General features: G+C 49.8%; 1 pseudogene; it reads left to right on the plus strand.

The window, feature by feature from the left end:
* Positions 1–16,722: 16,722 nt before the first annotated feature.
* Positions 16,723–19,062, plus strand: LOC144161794 (cullin-1 pseudogene; annotated as a pseudogene).
* The last annotated feature ends 475 nt before the right edge of the window (positions 19,063–19,537 follow it).

The raw sequence follows: 19,537 nt of genomic DNA on the forward strand, positions 1-19,537 counted from the left end.
TGCAAAAACGACTCCTATACCAACCTGCACGTTGCATGCGAATACCTCTCCCGCGATTCCTACGGCCTCGACCCTTGGAACAAGCATGGTGCCACCGAGCGGAACCGTAACACCCCCCAGATGGCGAGAAAGCCTCCACACTGCGTCATCGCAGTGAACCGTACTATACGTCCTCTCATTTTCTAAGGGACCCAATACAAAGCGTTCAAGAAGGGAGGAGAAGCCTGACAGTCATGGTATAGTGCAGCTCGAAGAAGAAGGAATTGATGCGGATGCCTCTCTGCCGTTTAGGAGTAGTCGCTGCGGCCTCGCCGAAGGCCCCGCCTGTCGCCCCAACGCCGTCCGCATATCGGGCGCGTCCCATAACGTAATGGTCTCGTGTCCGGCAATGGTTTCGGGGGCCCCCCTTTTGTGATGAATAGGCTTCCGCGCGAGCGCGCCCTGCAATTCGAACGCGTTGCCTCATCGAATGCGGCGTGCAGGCGTTTGCGCGCGTCCGCCGAACCGTTGTGTGTTATTATCGGCTTTTGTCGTGACTGCGTCCGATTCCCGTGGACGTGGTCCGAGTGGGCGTGGACTGGGCGCGCGAGGCGTGAAGCGCGTCCAGCCGCGCCTTCGTGGGGAATGAATGCGAAAATTTGTCGCGCCGGCCCAACTTCTTTCTTTGCCGTTACGGTTGCCGGTCTTTTCGTCTGACGGTTAGCGTGCGGCGTGCCGCACTTTCGCTTGCACTTTGCCGTCGCCTTTAGTGCTGGATGGCAGTGTCACTCAACTCAGCCGGTGTTTCGATTTAAATTACAATGTCTGGAAGTTTGGGGGACAATCGATTCGCTGTAGTCTGCGGCCGCTCGTGAATGAAACGGAATATTCCACACGGGACGGCTGCGTCTAGCATTGGGCGACCAAATTTGCCTAGACTTGCTAATGGCTGGTTCGGTCCAAGAGGCAGGCCTTGTGCTTTGTGCGTGCGTGCGTGCGTGCGTGCATGTGTGTGTGTGTGCGTGCGTGCGTGCGTGTGTGTGTGTGTGTGCGTGTGTGTGTGTGCGTGCGTGCGTGTGTGTGTGTGTGCGTGCGTGCGTGTACCCGAGCGGGTAGGTATTTGTTTAAGCATCACCTGCTCTGAGTGGCTGGCTAGGAGACGCACCAGCGTACGGGAGTCAGCCTTTCTGTCTAGCCTCTCGTGCCATGCAATAGCCAGCTTTTTCGCTAATTATTATTATTATTATTATTATTATTATTATTATTATTATTATTATTATTATTATTATTATTATTATTATTATTATTATTATAAATGTTACCAGTGGCGTACCTCAAAGGTCCGTTGTGGGCCTCCTTCTGTTCTCAATTTTCATTAACAACTTATCGGAGCACATTTTTCGTTTTGTATACTGACGATATGAAAGTATGCCAGATAATATACCAAATGCTGCCTTGCACTTCAAAAATATATATCATCTTTCGCACGCTGGTGTGCTGAGCAGGGCTTAATTGTCAACCCATCAAAGATTGAAGTGGTCACCTACAGCCGGAAGACACATACCTTCCAATTTTCTTACACTCTAATAATGCTCGTCGTTCAACGAGGTTAGAAACCTTAGAGTACGCTATGATAGTTCACTCAGTTTCACTCTCAGTGTCAGACAGATTATTGGTCGGTCACTCCGTTCTCTGATTGCTGTGTGCAGGTTTATCCGAGATTTCACTTCTTATGTTCGTTTCTTAAAGCTTTACACATCAGCCTTCCCTCGCCTGTTAGAGTACTCATCCATCGTTTGGAATGGAAACCTGCACGTCCAACTATCTATATTTTGAAAGGATGCATAAAAGATTCCTATAAATAAATAAACCCTGGCTGGGACGCTCTTCTGCTTCTACCTCCAGTCGACATCAGCTACCTAAGCTTCTTCCTTTGAGTTGTCGCGTAATCGAGATGATATTCTTTTTATGCATAAGAAGAGGGCCCGGGTTACTTCCTGCTCAAACCTGCTGTCCTAGCTTATGCTCCGAATATCCTTGAAGTGCACGCGGTCGCGCTATACATTCTACGCTGGCGCAACTGTAGTCGTCCCTTATCTGTCCACCGATTGCAAAGCCTGTACAACTTACTTGGTGACAGTTTGGATGTATTCAATGGCTCATTGAAGTAGTTCCGTGCAAGGCTGATGAGTGCCTTCCGTAGCTATCGATGTATGTTCCCACTCCTTCCAGATAATGTTGTTATGCCACCTACCTGGTTTTGTTTTTTTCTTTACATATTACTGCATTTTCATCAACTTAGTGTCATCAACTTTTCATCAACTAAGCTTATGTCCTTAATTACTTAAAAATATATCTTTGAGAGAGTGAGAACAACATCTTTATTGGCCGGCTAAATTAGTCGCAGATACCAGCCTCCTGTAGGGGAGGCAGCATCTATGACTGCTGGCGTTGGAGGGCCTCCATCGCGAACTGGACGGCTCCCCGGTGAGAGTCTAACTCTTCCTTGCCCACCGCACGAGCAAGATGGCGTGGAAGCACGTCTGTTGGGTCCGGAGTCACAGCACATGTCCATAGCATGTGCGCCATAGTAGCGCGACTAGCACTGCACAGCACACACACATCACTCGTCTGTAGTTCGGGGTGGACGTGTTTCGCCCATTCAGGGGTCCACGTCGCACGCACTTGCAACTGTCTGAACAGTACTGCCTCTTGCCTAGAGAGGTTCGAGAGGTTCGAGAGGTTTGCACCCAGCTGAGGCGACGTTCAGCCCTGTTACGGGGCTTCAGTCGCCGACCCCTTCTCCGCTGCACACCTGAGTTTTGAGGTGAAGCTTCAGTGCAAAAATCCGGAAGTTCAAGTATTAAAGACGATAGTCTTTATTGGGCTACTTAAAAGCAGAACTTTTGGTCTGTCTTTCTGTCTGTCTGTGTCTGTGTCTGTGTCTGTCTGTCTGTCTGTCTGTCTGTCTGTCTGTTTGTCTGTCTGTCTGTCTGTCTGTCTGTCTGGGACTCAATTCAGCCATCCGGTCAAAGTGAAGCTAAATCTGCGCAATAGTCATATACCCACCGCCAGATCTAAACGTCTAAGTCCGGTGGCAATCTTCACACTTGTCAACATTGCTGAACAAGAACATGACTTTACGCAAATCTGAGGCATGGAATCAATACATAAGTGATATTTGCAGTGTTCATTTATTTAAAAAACTTAATGGATGCTGGGTTTTTCGATATTAAATTAAATACTACATCAACTGCAGAAAACAGTCGCCTGCTGTTGCCCGCGACAATTTTGCTCCTGGCGGAATTTAAAAAAATAAAACGGCAACACTAACAAAATGTTCCACTAGATAGGTTCCACGTTCCGCTTGGAATGCACGTTGAAAGTTTAAAGTTGAAAGTTTATTGCGACAACATGTACAAGACTGGCTATACAGAGAAGAACAACGTGGTTCTATAAACACTGTAAAAAAAAGGTGCCTTGAATCACGCGCGTCTCCGCCGTACGGCAGCGCTGGTATCGAGGCACCCGGCCTGGAGAAGTAAAACGCAGTAAATTTAAATTGACTTGAGCAAACGTCTGGCGTGTTATCTTCTGAGCTGAACGAGACGTGAGAGGAACAGCAAGATAGGTTAGCGGGAAAGAGAAGCGAGGCAGTGGCAGTGACGCCAGTCTACTGTCCCCTTTCGTCGACATTTGTAACAAAAGGAGCAGATGCGCGGCCATTTTTTGGATCGGCCCGTAGTTCCCGGCCGTTACTTTTGACCACTGCATTATTAGAGCGAAAGCATTAAATGACCAATTTAGTAAGAAAGAATTTACTCGCCATTCCGGTCTGAGAAAGGGGATGAGCAGCGAAACTTTCTAGCACACGACATAGGGATCCAAAAGAATTCAGATGAAAGGATGGAGGGAGTTTTATTAGGTGTGGACTCTGGAGGACCTTAGCACCGCACAATGTCCCTCCGCATCCGTGCGCAGATAATTTTCAATAACAAATAACCGCACAGGCACCCGCAGGATTCGATACTGTGTCTGGTATACCAGGCAGAGTTAGTGCCAGTCTTCTTACACATCGGTTTACGACCGTGAGTTAGTACCCAAGAGTCAAACGGCTTACTTCCTCGCCTGTAAGGGTACGGAGTACCTTAGGACCTCCCAATGTCCGTCCGCGTCCATCCGTGAGCACACCAGCATCAAGCGAAAATCAAGCGAAATTCGATTTGAGCTGTGAGTTGTAGTTTCATTTAGGAAACAATCAAGGTGCAACTCACGGTTCAAATCAAATGCCGGTCGGGGCGCAAATTGGATGTTACTCGCGGCGCAATTTGGATGTCATTTCGAGTCCCTGTACTCCGCACCCTCGCCATCATCCATGGAGTGGAGATGCTGCCATTTTTAAATGCAGAGCATTTCAGTAACTCACGATGTCACCCGCGTTGACGTCCGTAGTCGTAGTCGGCACCCCTCCCTCTACACTATATAAAAAAAATACTATCCGGCGCCTGGTTTCGATCCCTCGACCCTGCGGGCGGAACGCAATGTACATGGTGCTCTACCCACTGCGCCACAAAGCCGACACAGAATGGGAGGCTACGAACGCGCCTTATATCCTTGACTCATTCAAACTACGTCAAGAAGCTGCTGATACAACGCATTCACTACCACCAACTCCCCAAACACTAAACGTTAACGCAATACACCCACCCCCTATGCGACGCATTTACTCGAGTCCCCGTCGCGGGGAGATGGGCCCAATTTTTTTCTAAGTAGACTTTCACACGTTGAGCTTTTCGTCGCGCGGTAAAATCCCTGATTTTAGGCATGCAAGCTTCGCTTAAAAACGCTATTAATGCCCGTGACTGCACTATCTGACGACAGGACGTGTTCACCTACAACGTTTAAAACGGGCTGGAAGTCGCTTTCTTTAAAACAAGCTCCCCACGACTGATAGGATACACACTGGAACGTGATATTCTATGGAGAAAGCTTTCTTAATGGGATCGATGGCATCCCGTCAAAAAACTAATGCGATGTTCCCATAGACTGGTTGGTGGACGATAAATTTCTGATAAGATCTCTGGACACAAGGCGTGTGCGTGAGTCCGGCCTTTCATTGTGAAAAAGGAACGTGAAAAAGGAACGGTTCTAATGAGACAATACACTGATCGATCATGAAGAAAGACTACAATAGTATACGTTTATCTTATAAACAACGTATCGGTATGCATTTAGATAGTTCGTCGATGCGTTTACTTAGTGCGCTAATATTACTGCGTGGTTTCGTTCGTCGTTTGGAATTTTAGTATTTCAATGTTTGACGATTGATTGGACGAACTTTAGGCGATGTTTGGACGCACTTTTAGCTTCCGTGCTTCTCTCAAATTTCTTTACGAAGGGAGGGTAAAATTTTATGATGACGGGATCTGGAAACCTTGACGAGAATGCGATGGTTGTAGAGCTGGCAAATACGTCATGCAGCCACCGGGCATCTCACTGCACCGGCGATATGCCGTGACCGCCCAACAGCTGCCCGTGATGGTCTGCCGCACGCTAGTCCTGTGGTTCTACGCGAGTCACACGACCGCATGCGACGCGTGTCGCGTGATGTTAATGTAATAGCGCAGAGCCTCCAATTCATGTTTCGCTGCCTCTCGTTAGGGGAGAGCGCAGCACGAGAAGAGATCGATGTCCTCCACCAGACACTGTTGCGTGGACTGAAAAAGATATTATCGCCGCCAACTCCATCAATATGCATACAACGATGCGCGTTTACCCATTATCCATGGGACGAAAACAGGTGCAAACCACCCCAACATTGTTTCCCATTCGACAACGTGTGGCAAACATGATATATAGCCCGCGGAATCGATAAGAAGCGTGCGTGTGCTTGTGGGACCTTTACGGGCGTGTTTCAATCGGGAATGTGCCATTTATTATACCGGACTTCGTAATGACGAGCTAAGTATACGAAACACGCACAACTTATTTAAATTGCGCATCCCGGTGTATCCATTCCCCGAGTATGGGCGTCCCGATGTGTAGTGTTCCCATTATTTCGTACGCGTTTATTGCGCCTATTTCTATCGCGCATGGGCATAGTATACGTTCCAAATTTGGAACAGTAATTTTCTGGAATAATAGCACGCTAGGTAATGTCTTTCTCTTTTTCTATCTGTACAACGTACTTTCTGCAGTAGCCACTCTCCTTCGCAAGGCTGGCATTCTGAGAGTGCTGTGTCATAAAAAAAAAGGAAGAAAACATTTCTTTTGGGGCTCTTGGCGCTGCTGCACTCCTGAGCTGTTGATCGGCGAAGTGTTTTGGCCCGATTCTGAACCTTAGCTTTCTAGGCAGCTTGGTCAGAATTGTTTCGCATCCGATTTACGCGTCAATTTTTTGAACGGTTCTCGCAAACCAGACAAGGTAAGGGAAGTCCAGTATGAGAATGAAGTAAAGAAATAAACGACAAAAGAAAGGACAAAATAACAAACGAAAAGGAACAATGAGCGATGACAACGCAGATAGAGAGAGAGGGGAGGGAGGGAGGGAGGGAGGGAGGGAGGGAGGGAGGGAGGGAGGGAGAGGGGGAGAGAGAGATGAGGCATAAATCTTTATCTAACGATCTTTGGTAATGTTAGGGCAACCACCCGCTGGGGAACGCTCCTATAGTCCTGGATATGAGGGGCAGCCTCAACTTCAGGGCCATAGAGGTGACGAAGAAACGGCTAGAGTGGGGGTGGAAGAAAAGTAGGGAAGAGAGTGGGACGTAGGAAGAGCAATATACCGAATCATAATTTAGAACAGAAGGGGGGAGTGGTAAACAGGTGTGCAAGGGCAGGAAGGGGGGGGGGGAGGAAGCGATGGGAGTTTAATAGGGGGGGGGGGGGGGGGGGCGGGGGAGGGCGGCTATACCATTAGGTTAGTGAAGGGCAGGACAAATAAGTACAATAACACAGGCAAGTAGGTTGGTGACAACCGACCTCGCGATACAAAAGCAGGGCCTCCAATCATCATCATCATCATCATCATGATGTCGCGTAAGGTGGCAGTCGGGGCCCGTCAGAGGATTAGTTCAAGTAATATCTATCGAGGACCCGCTCACCCCTTCTGCTTTTTGCCCCAGGTACCCGCCACCGTTTCTCTTTCGGTGGACGGAGGAAGGCCGTGTCTGGATGCTCAAGTGAGGCCCCGTTTATTTGCACTGCCTATTGCATCGGGAACACGTGTTGCGTGCACAGCGTAAGGCGCCTTTTCGAGAGATGAGCAGGCGCCTAAGAAGCGTTTAACAAGCGTTTAATTGTTCGAATCAGATGAACGCAAGGTGAGCGCATTCATGGTCTAGCTCAGATACAGGAGCGGTAGAACTACATTGTCTTTACAGCAGCCTTTCGAAACGTTGCCACCCACAAGGGTTAAGCATGATGCTGAAATTGTTTTCAAACACTACGGTTGGAGCTCACTGGTCGTAAATACTGGACACGGGCCTGCTTTTGATCTTCCCGTTTGCACGTGCAAGATGAAAAACAGACCAGTGTCCAGTATTTCCGGACATGATCCCTGCCCATCGATCCTAGCCTCGTCCAACCATTCCCGCGAACCAAATGTACATTAAAACCACTTGGTTAGCAGGAGCGACAAGTGCGGAACGGGTCAAAGAGCAGGTCTCTGCAGCACGCGGGATTCCAGGCGCCGATCGATTGCTGCCGTCCCTGCTGAGAAGGAATTCTCTAAGCACACGCGACCAGCGTCGGCTTCGTCGCGTGACTTTGGCGACGCACGAAGCAGCGGCCTCGATCCCGAAAGAGAAGCGCCTGGTGTGGTTCTTAGAAGCGTCCCGTCGATGGCCGCAGGGGATCCCGGCTCGCCCTCTTTATTAACCGGACCCTCTTCGTCGTAGTTGTCGTTCCTGGCCGGTTCCGACCGGTTCGCCACGTGCGCATACGTGTTTGCTGAGGACACCGCTGCTATGTGACGTCGGAAAGACACGGGCTATAATTCTCTGGTCGTTGTGCTGACCCGAAACACATCTTCCAGAGTGCTAGGACAAGTCAGACACCCTCTCTTTCTGCCTTTTCTCCTCCTTTTCTTTCTTCTCAGTAAGCGTACGTAGGCTTTGGCGCAGCTCATCTGTTCCAACCGATACCTGATGCATTACGACAAAACAAGGTGTAGTAGGGTGAACATGCAACAGAACCAACTAAAGTTGAAACCTTAGTTTGACACCATATGCGGCGAGTAGATTTCTGATAAATGCACGGTATGAGACAATATATGACACCGTACACGCGTTGTGTAGTGTCGTACTGTTTCACAAAAATCAATCTGCAGTTTAAACCATTTAAGAGAGTGAAATAAATAATTTCAACCGTTTCACCTTTAAAAGGCATCGCGTAAACTGATTAGATAAAGAAAACGCAGAGTCGTTTTCCAGGACGGCTATCAGCTCGCACGCTACAACACGCCAAGCAGATGACAAAAGGACAGGCGGTGTTGTGCCAGAACGCCCGGTCCAAATTCGTTGCACGGGGTGACGCGCCGACAGCGGGGCCGATTCACGCCTCGAGCAAACCGGACCAAACCGCCCGCGGCCGACAGGCCCAAACTTACATCGACGCAGAGTCACCTCTTCTTTTTCCGTCGTGGCGGCTGGGCCTAATCTGCATCGGGCGAACGACCGGCAACCGACATGCCGCTACATGCCTGGAGACGGCTCCGCTGATACGGCGACGGCGTCGCCTTCCCTTTCTCCGTCATGACGGCTCGGCTGACGCAACCGCTTCGCCTCCATTCGTCGGATTTCAAACTTCGGCCAGCGAGAGTCCTGATTGGAGCGATTCAAACTGCTCGCGGCTGCAACGGACTCCCAGGGATATAAAAACCCGACCGGAGGCAAAGCGAGCGCGGCATTTTTCAGAGGCACCGAGTGCAGAGGTGCTGTCGCCTTTGTGCGAGCCACGTAACGCTGCGTTACCCTTGTACATACTCTATATAAATGTTGCTTCAACTTTTCGTCGGCTCGAGAACTTCGTCGCCCTGCTCTGCGCCGCGTCGATAGCGGACGGAGCAAAGCGACGCCGCTACACCGGTTACTGCGCTCGGATGGCCAGTCGCAACAGCAAGCAGCAACAACAAAAAAATTAAAGTCCATCGGTTGATCATAAACAAATTGGCCGCATATCTGCTGACTTCGCTGCAAAAGCCATAGATAAACGGTGGTCTCTTGCCGCCGCTGCCTCGTAAATGCCTCCCTTCTCTCCCTCGCCCAAGTGTCACGTTTCTGCATACACTCCCGTTTCGCTCCTCCTACGACGAACACGGTGCAGGTTTGCTTCAGCCGTCTACTGGATGGCGCACGAGCAGCGAATTGAATCTACTAGAGGCATAGAGTTTTATACTAATATATACTAGAGTTTTATACTAATATATACAGGCCGATCAGCTTACTGTCAGTCGTGTTCAAGGTACTTACCAAGGTAATCGCTAACAGAATTTCTGCAACCTTAGGTTTCAGTCAACCTAAAGAACAAGCAGGGTTCCGTAAAGGTTATTCAACAATGGACCATATTCACACGATCAATCAGGTGATAGAGAAGTGCGCTGAGTATACTGAATCCCTATATATAGCCTTCATAGATTATGAGAAAGCATTTGACTCGGTCGAAACCCTAGCAGTCATTCAGGCATTACGGAACCAGGGGGTAGATGAGCATTATGTAACAATACTAGAGGATATCTACAATGGGTCCACAGCTACCATCATCCTCCATAAGGAGAGCAGTAAAATACCTATAAGGAAGGGTGTCAGACAAGGAGACACAATCTCTCCAATGTTATTCACAGCATGTTTACAAGAAGTATTCAGAACGTTGGATTGGGATCAGGTGGGAGTAACGGTTAATGGAGAATACCTCAGTAACCTCAGATTTGCTGATGACATTGCCTTGCTAAGTGACTCGGGGTACGAATTGCAAAGCATGCTTTCCGCACTGGACGAACAGGGTAGAACCGTGGACCTGAAAATTAATATGCAGAAAACTAAAGTAATGATCAATAACCTCGGGACAGCACAGCGGTTTGAGATAGGTGGGGAGGCAGTGGAAGTGGTAAGCGAATATATCTACTTAGGCCAAGTTGTGACCCCAGATCCCAACCATGAGGCAGAGATAATTAGAAGGATCAGAATGGGGTGGGTTGCATATGGCAGGCATTCTCAGATAATGAATAGCAGCCTACCATTGTCGCTGAAGAAGAAAGTGTATGACAGCTGCATCTTACCGGTACTCACCTACGGGGCAGAAACTTGGAGGCTCACTAAGAGGGTTCAACTTAAATTGAGAACGACTCAGCGGGCTATGGAGCGTAAAATGATAGGTGTAACATAAGGGACAAGAAGAGAGCGGAGTGGGTCAGGGAGCAAACTGGTGTTAAAGACATATTAGTAGAAATTAAGAAGAAGAAATGGACGTGGGCAGGGCATGTAATGCGAAGGCAAGATAACCGCTGGTCATTAAGGGTAACAGAGTGGATCCCTAGAGAAGGCAAGCGTTGCAGGGGGCGGCAGAAAGTTAGATGGGCAGATGATATTAAGAAGTTTGCGGGGATAAATTGGTCACAGTTGGCACAGGACCGAGATAATTGGAGAATAATGGGAGAGGCCTTTGCCCTGCAGTGGGCGTAGATATGATGATGATGATGATGATGATGATGATGATGATGATGATGATGATGATGATACTAGAGGGAAATTTGTCGCTGCAGTCGCGGGCTGCCAAGGGCGGCGCCATTGCCGCTAGCGACGATCCTCGCCTACTTGGCTTGGCTAGCCATATGGCTTCTTTTTTTATCTCGAAGCCAGAATCAACGGAAAAGGGTAACATTTTTTTCTTGTTCATCGTACAGGAAGTTCCAGAAAAATCGCTGACAAATTGATCTTTTTGGAGGCTCAATTTTATAACAAAACAAATTTCACGAACCTTCCACAGTAATATCGCTGCTTTTTTGCAGCCAAAGCCGACTTTTCAGCCTGTTCGTGAGCCATGCCAAGGCCAAGGGGAACGTGCCTGCCCAGTACATGACGAAATGCTCGCTGAAGCGCGGCTCCCCCCAGACAGTGGCGCCAGATTTCCCTCTAGTATATATTAGCATGAAACTCTGTGACTGGAGGGGTGCACTGCTCGTGCGCCATTTAATGGAACCTTTCGTCGCTGCGGGACTAGCGCGCGGAATTCCAACATAGGTAGCCCCAGCGAGGCGAGCGCGCTACTGCGAACTCCGTTTCTTCAGTTGAAACATGCTACGAAACCACGAAAGCGCTTCCAAATAGGCAAAGTTGTCACACACTTCAACGAGCTTCAGAACGGAAGCAAAAGAACTGCTGTGGTCTAGCTTTGGTTAACCCTAGTTGATAGCGAAAGCTTCACTGCTCTGGTTAGGCCCATCGTCGAGGTGTGGTTTGGCAGTGATAAACAGACATGTTTGCAATGAATATACAGCTTATTCGTAGGAGTGTGCGCATATCAAACTTCACCCGCCGCGGTGGCTCAGTGGCTAAGGCGTTGCGCTGCTGAGCACGAGGTCGCGGGTTCGATTCCCGGCCGCGGCGGCCGCTTTTCTGATGGAGGCGAAAAGCAAAAACGCCCGTGTGTACGAGATTTCGGCGCACGATAAAAATCCCCAGGTGGTCAAAATTAATCCGGAGCCCTCCACTACGGCGCGCCTCATCGCCTGCGTTGCGTCGGCGCGTTAAACCCCACAATCAATCAATCAATATCAAACTTCGGGAAACTATTTGTAACGTGTTAAAATATAATACCTGAAAACGAACAACCCTAAGTATAACGTACTCTTTAGAACTAAAGGTTGCTTCCACGCCAGAAGACCCTGTGTGTGCAAGGGTGCACCCTTTACAGGCCGCTTGCTTCTTTTTACTAGCGTCACTTCCGGGACGGATATGACGTCAGCGAAATCTTCGTGAACCCGGGCATAAAACACCTTAGTGTTAAAAAAACGCCTCAAGTGTAGTCGCATTAATAGAAAGCGGGACAGAAAACTCATTTTTGTATTGTCCCGAAGGTAAGGGCATGACTTGAAAAACCTTGAACCGACACGGTTTTCCTGACAGCTCCCTAGAACGTTTGAAAGGAGAATTTTCGGAACTAACTACCAGTCTTACGTATGCTGCCAAAACGATTGCCTGCGAGCACTGCAGTGAGCTGTGCGTCAGCATACTTTCTATACTTGTACGCCACATGAACTGCACGCCACATGAAAAGAGGTATTTAAATATTAATACCTCGCTAAAACAAAATAAAAAAAGCAGCCTTGCGTATTTCTGTATGCGGTTTTGGAATAACGCATTGAAACCGACAGAGTTGTTTGTATACGAACGGTTGTGTTAGGTTGAGACATCCTCTCAGATTTGAAAATTTTTTTTGCCAGATCAAAATTTTCTCGCCAATTTATTTAGTAATTCTTTGCGGCTACACCTACATGAAACACTGAATTTCAAATGAGCTGGCGGCATAGACTCCTAAAAATTCGGTTGTCTGTCACTTTAACCAGCTTCGTATTCTTCGCAGAACCTCGACACGTGACGTACACTTGAAAGCGACTATTTATGACTCTGTAGCGACGACTTGCAAGCCTGTGACGCTGCGTGCACAGGCTCCCTTCAGACCCTGTTTTGTGGTCTACGTCGCATGGAAATCAAGTGTCGGTGACATGCGTCCCCGAATGCAGTAGCAGCGGCAACAAGCCTCATTTGAGCTGGAGCGAGAAGAGGCGGCAGTAGCCCTAGCCTTCACCCCGAGGCCGCCCCCCTCCATCGTAATCTCCGATTCCAAAACGGCCGTTCAAAATTTCTCCAGAACAATGATCTCGCCGTTGGCCCTCAAAATCCTTCTTCAAAATTCTCCCACCACCCCAGTCGAGCTGGTATGGGCTCCAACCCACACGGGCTGCAACCCGTGTGTGGGGGGAGGAACTGGGCAGCACACAGGGCCGCTCGAGAGCCCACCGTCCGAGCTGGTCCTGGCCTTGAGCCCTTCCACGAAGCCCTATCAGCCCGCGACAGACTTGTTACCTTCCACGACATAACCTCGCACTACCGCCTCTCCCGCCGCCAACTACCCCGCTCCGACCTTCTCCAATGAAGAGGAACGGCAATGGCGACTCACCCAGACACACGCACTCCCGTGCCGATATCGACTTCACCTTATCTACCATTCTTTGTAACCCACCCTTTTGCGCCCCGACTGTGGGTCCCTCGATACCCAAGACCACTGCATGTGGCAGTGCCCCCAAAACTCATTCCCCTCTTTCACAGACGGAGAGCACTGGGCGAAGGCGTTGTGCAGCTCGCACCATGAGGTCCAGGCTGAGGAAAATCCAGCGAGCTGCAATGGTCACCGGCCGGTTACCACCGCCGGTCACCCGCCACCCAGACTAGCCCCATGGGGCTCAAATAAAGTTTTTTTTTTCTCTCTCTCTCTCTGCCGGAAGGGCTTCTGCTTGCCAGTGGGCGACATTCAGACATCACCCTCATCCCGAATCCGAACAAACCGCTCACTTCCACCACTCTCCGCCCAATCTCTCTGACCTCTTGCCTCGTAAAGCTTCTTGAACACCTGATACATCAACGCCTATCCGACCACTTAGAAAAGCAGAACCTCTATCCTCTTACTATGTTTGGTTTTCACCAACACTTTTCCACGAGAGATGTGCTCATCCAGATCAAGGAAGAGGTGCTTGACTACCTCAGCCGCACCACCCCGAAGACCATTCTCACCTTAGACTTCAAGGGTGCCTTTGACAATGTTACACACCAGGCCATACTAAATAACTTAAACACCACGGGATGTGGACTGCGAACTTTTCAATTCGTCAGTGCCTTCTTGCGAGACAGAACAGCAACTCTCCACCTGCGCCCCTTCACCTCAACTTGTTTCCACACTCCGGCCAAAGGTACACCCCAGGGTTCGGTTATTTCACCTTTACTCTTTAACATCGTCATGCTCCACCTCCCGGCCAAGCTGCAAGACATCCCTCGAATTCACCACGCTTTCTATGGCGACGATCTCACCATTTGGACAACCCGGGTCTCTAGCGGTGAGCAGCAAGACAGCCTACAGCAAGCTATTGACACAACAATGGGGAATATCTCTGGGGAATGGGGAATGGGGAATGGACTAGCATGCTAACCTACTAAATCTGTCATTCTCGTTCTTCGTTGTCGTGCCAGGGGAGAAGCGGTAACACAACTCCCGATCCCCAGGGCAGCACATCCGGCGCTTCCATCCCACAAGTTCCCACGCTTCGCACCTTGGGAGTTCCATTCCATCAACACGGATTCGGGTCAGCTCTCCTATCACAGCTACACAGGGCAGTCTCCCAGCTGACGCATCTCATTCGTCGTATCCGGGGCTCCTCATATGGACTGCGATAGTCAGATACATGTCGCCTCGTGCAAGCCTTGCTCACCAGCCGTATCACTTACGGGATCCCCTTCGTCAATCTGAAACTCCAAGAGGCTAACAAGTTGGACGCCCTCATAAGAAAGACGTACAAATCAGCCCCCAGCCTGCCTACTTACACAGCGAACGAACGTCTCATGAAACTTGGCCTCTACAACACCCTGAATGAACTCATCGAAGCCCAGCGCGTGCTTCAACTGCAAAGACTTGCCCTCCCCCCCACATGCCGTCAGGTTCTTCATAATATAGGCCGAACCCCGCCCCCTGCTCGCGCATCCCCCTTTCCATTCGGTAACAACCTAGAACAGCGCCCGTACACAGGCACATGCACCCCATTTACAACCGGGCGCGAGGAGAAGCTCGAGTACGCCACCTCGAGAAGCGTTATGGCAATGACCCGCAGACTCGCTACACAGATATTGCACACCCCTTCCCCAATTCTACGGCTACGCTTCTCACCCTGGACACTTCTGGCAACACCCTTACTGCGGCCACTTACCGAAATATGCCTACACCTGAAGCCGAAGCCCTGGCCATCGCCCATGCCATTACTACAAATCCAAATCAGCCTTATCTCACCATCATTAGCGATTCACAGCAAGCCTGCCGCCTTTACCAGGCCGGTCTCACCTCACAGCATGCCTTACCCATGCTACGCTACTTGCCTCCGGACCTAGAAGTGACCATTGTCTGGACTCTTGGCCATGCCGGCCTGGTTGGGAATGAAGCGGCTCATGCCGCAGCCCGCGATATGCACTATCCGGCACTTCCAACTTCAAGGACCGACACCTGGTGCTACCCTCCAACCACTGAAGACACGCTACCTCCCCTTGATTCCACCTTCTATTCCATACTGTCCCACTACTGGCCACACGAAGCATATAACCCCCGCCTCACCCCTCCCTCCCAACACACCAAGCCACCCTTTATTCCCGCCTGCAAATTGAAACCCCATCGTATCCACCACATCTCGCCGTCCCTTTTTCCCTACAACTTCCCGCACTGTCACATACCTCTCACCTCTTACCACCTTCTTTTCTCTTGTACTCGGCACCCTAACCCCATCCCATCCCGCAACCCTGAGCAGGGGGAGTCCGAGCTGACCAGCTCAGCACCAGAGCGACAGCAAGCCCTGGTGCAACGAGCTCCGAACGCAGCTCGGACTCGCGGCCTCCTGGACTTGGGAGGCTGAGCACATCGTGGTGTGCACAATAAAAGTTTATTAGATACGAAACATTGTCGGGGCTATGTCCCTCCCTTGTCGTTGTCGTTGTTTCGTCGTCCACACCCCCGCTGCACATGCTCGGCTTGCTGAACGCCCGGTGGTGTCTTACCCTTCTATGAATCCTGGAGCGACAGTGTTGCCGGTGTCTTCCTGGGCCGGCACGAGACGAGCACGCTTCACGCGCCTTCGACGTTTCATCGTCGTCGGCAGCGGCGTGCGTCGGCAGCGGCCCACAACCAGCCGGGGAAAGTGCGTCGACCTCATCTTCAGCAACTTTAGGGTTCATCCACTACAACAGTCCTTGACTTTACATTTCAGAGACCGTAAGGCGGTCATAATCAAAGCGGGACGCCAACCACAGCTCGACGTCACCTACGTTGAACATGGTGATGATAATGCCTAAGTAAAGATAAACGCATACCCCGTAGAGCGTCTCTCTCTCTCTTTAATGTCTCTCTACTCTAACACCCCGCCCCCCTACAATAAAATTACACCATCTTCCCGTAGGGGAACCCTGAGTAGTATGCGAAACAGCCATGGGGTCGACGCAATTTCCCATTTCGTAGTTCCGATAAGTGAAAAGTGTGGTAGTTACCATGGAAACGAAACGGTAAATATAACGGTAGCTACGTACTTCAACCTCACGGAAACTACGAACTGAAAACTAATGGGCACTTGAATCGACCCCATGCCTGCTTCGCATACTACTCAGGGTTCCCCTACAGAAAGATGGTGTAATTTTTCCTCCTCCTCCTCCTCCTCCTCCTCCTCTTTATCTCTCTCTCTCTCTCTCTTTCTCTCTTCCATCCTATTGCTTTGATACGCTCACGATGATGGTCGTTGGCCCCCTGAGTTGGCACGTACCATCATTACCATCCTCAACCCCATTTGAACTAAGTGCTATCCCTCTTAAATGGCATCTCGATGTGACACTCCATCCTCAAATAAGCGCTAGCAGCCGTTTTCAAGCAGTGGCCAATCCCCGCCTGTGGGCATGAGCTGCTGCATTAAGGAGGCGAAGATGAAGACTGCCCCGCGCAAGCTGGATGGAGGCGGCCGGTGGCGAGCCTGTAGAGAGAGATAATGATGAACCACCGGAAGAAGCCCAAGTAGAAAAGATTTGGAGCCAGTTGCATGGAGGCATCCTGAAGGTCTACAGCTCCAACCCAATGGGCATGTCCAGGGGCCACTATATGGAACTCTACAGCTGCGTGTACAACTACGCCTTGAGTATATCGTGGCACTCCATAATGACCAGACGACCTACAGGTAGGCACCCGGAGCACTCGTTAATTTTGGGGCTCTACGAGCGCATAAAGCATTTCCTCGAGAGCTACCTGGTAGGTCACAGCAGCAAGAAAGTTGACCTAATGAACGATGACGTTCTGCGCTTCTACGTCAGCGCCTGGGAGGAGTACAGGTTTTCCAGCACGGTTCTGGACGGGATCTGTGACTTTGTCAACCGCACTTGGACGAAGAGAATGCGCGCTGCCGGCTACGCGCAATTTTTCCGAATTTACGATTTGACCTTAATATTGTGGAAGCGCTACATAATTTCCAAGTTTAAGGACCAGATAACCAAATCAGTGCTGACTTTGATTGAAAAAGCGCGAAACGGAGAGGAAATTGACACGGGACTGATAAGAGTCGCTCTGTCGTCCTTCGTTGAGGCGGACGTAAATGAGGACGACCCATCGGACAAGAAGCCAGGACTGAAGACTTACAAAGTCGCTTTTGAGGACAGCTTTCTGGAGGCCACGGAGTTCTACTACAATAGGGCAACTACCCAATATCTCCAGAGCCATAGCGTCGCCGAGTACCTGAGGCTGGTGGACATCTGTCTGAACGAGGAACGGCGAAGGGTACAGCTTTGTATGCATGAATCCACGCTAAAGCCTCTTCTTACGATCTGTCAAAAGGTTCTCATCGAAAGTCACCTAGAAGTTTTCTATGGTGAACTCAAGAACCTGCTGAAGTCCGACCCAGAGAACTGCATTGGGCGATTGTTGAAGCTTGTGTACCGCTCCAACTGTGAACCCGAGCGACTGAAAGCACTTTTCGAAGAGCAGGTGGAGGCGGATGGTCAAGCGAGTATCGAGAAGGTGGCCGATAAGGCGTTGCAGGACCCGAAGCTGTACGTGTGCACGTTGTTAGAGGTGTACAAGAAGTACACAACGCTTATTTTCGCTGAATTCGCACACGCCCAAGGACTTGTTCAATCTTTGGACGAGGCACTTCGCAGGCTTGTCAACAACAATGCTGTGACAAAGCTTGCCGACTCATCCGCGAAATCTGCCGAGCTTCTGGCTAGATACTGTGGCAGCCTACTTAACAAGAACTCTAGAAGCCGGCAAATACAGGACTTTGACGATGGTCTCAATGAAGCGATGATTGTGTTCCAGTACCTAGACGACAAAGACGCGTTCCAGAACTTTTACGCCAAATTGTGTGCCAAGAGACTGGTAAACGAGACGTCTATAACAGACTTTGCGGAGAAGTGCATGATCTCAAAGTTGAAGCAAGCTTGCGACGTGGAATACACCCTGAAGCTCGAGCGTCTATGTGAAGATGCTATCTTAAGTAAGGATCTGAGTGCCGAATTTAAGATTTACGCGGAGAACTTCGGCCAGCGTGTTCAAATGGACTTCACGGCATTTGTCATCCCTTTCATCTCATGGCCCTTCAAGGAGGACTATGCATGCTGTATCCCTTCTGACCTGCAACCACGCGCGGAGTTATTCCTTGCATTCTATTCCGGCAAGCACAAGAACCGGAAGCTTTCCTGGTTCCACAACGTCTCTTGGGGGGACCTGGCGATGAGGTGCCCCGCGACAACCTACACGCTTCGGGCTTCCATGTTCCAGATGGCCGTCCTGCTGCAGTTCAATAGCGAGCCGAACTTCACAGTCCAGCAGTTGAAGCATAACACCGGCATCGTGATGGACACCCTCCTCATGGTCTTGCAGTCCTTGCTCAAGTGCCGCCTCCTTGTGCGCGTGGAAGAAAGAAGCGAAGGCGCTTCTTCGCAGGCCACCTTCCGGCTGGAGCCTAACACGCTGCTGCGCGTCAATGACCACTACTGCAACAAAAGGGTGCGCATCAACATCAACGTGCCCTTGAAGACAGAGGTGCAGGCCCAGAGGGAAAGCGAAAAGAAGGCTGCACTCGAAGACAGGAAGATGTGCATTCAAGCAACAATAGTACGCATCATGAAGGTGCGCAAGACTCTTACGCATGAAGAACTCGTCGCTGAGGTCTTACGCCAGCTGTCCTCCCGCTTTAAGCCCGACTTCCTCATGATCAAAGCCGGTATAGACATACTGATAAACAAGGAGTACATCGAAAGAGCACCAGCTGAGCCCGACGTTTACAATTACGTCGCTTGAAGAGAATTCCGGGTCATCCGGGTCATATTTTTACGAGCAAATTCGGCGAACGAATTAGTTGGCGAAGCAAATTTTGTATTAGAAAATCTAAATAGCTGAACTGAGAAAAACCATCTTCAAATAAACACGAGTAAAACTAAATCTGTAATATTCAGAAGTAAAAATAAGAAGGTAACATTACCTCAACAAATACTGCTGAATTCGGCCCCGGCTGATATTGTACCAAACATTAAAACATTACAAGTGGTGTTCCAGGAAAACCTCTCTTGGAACGAGCACATCGACACAATATCAAGTCGGTTATTTCAAATAGTGGGGCCAGTTTACCGGAATCGCCTGATCCTTCCGCGGCATATAATGATATTAATTTACGACTCTTTATTTTCCTCAAGAATAAACTATTGTCATCTAGTTTGGGCATCCACTAGTCAAAAAAACATACAAAAATGTATTCTCCACAAAAAAGGTTTCTACG

Source organism: Haemaphysalis longicornis, unplaced genomic scaffold (assembly GCF_048455015.1).
Source record: "Haemaphysalis longicornis isolate Haplotype H1 unplaced genomic scaffold, Haemaphysalis longicornis Haplotype H1 scaffold_12, whole genome shotgun sequence".
NCBI classification, from domain to species: domain Eukaryota; kingdom Metazoa; phylum Arthropoda; class Arachnida; order Ixodida; family Ixodidae; genus Haemaphysalis; species Haemaphysalis longicornis.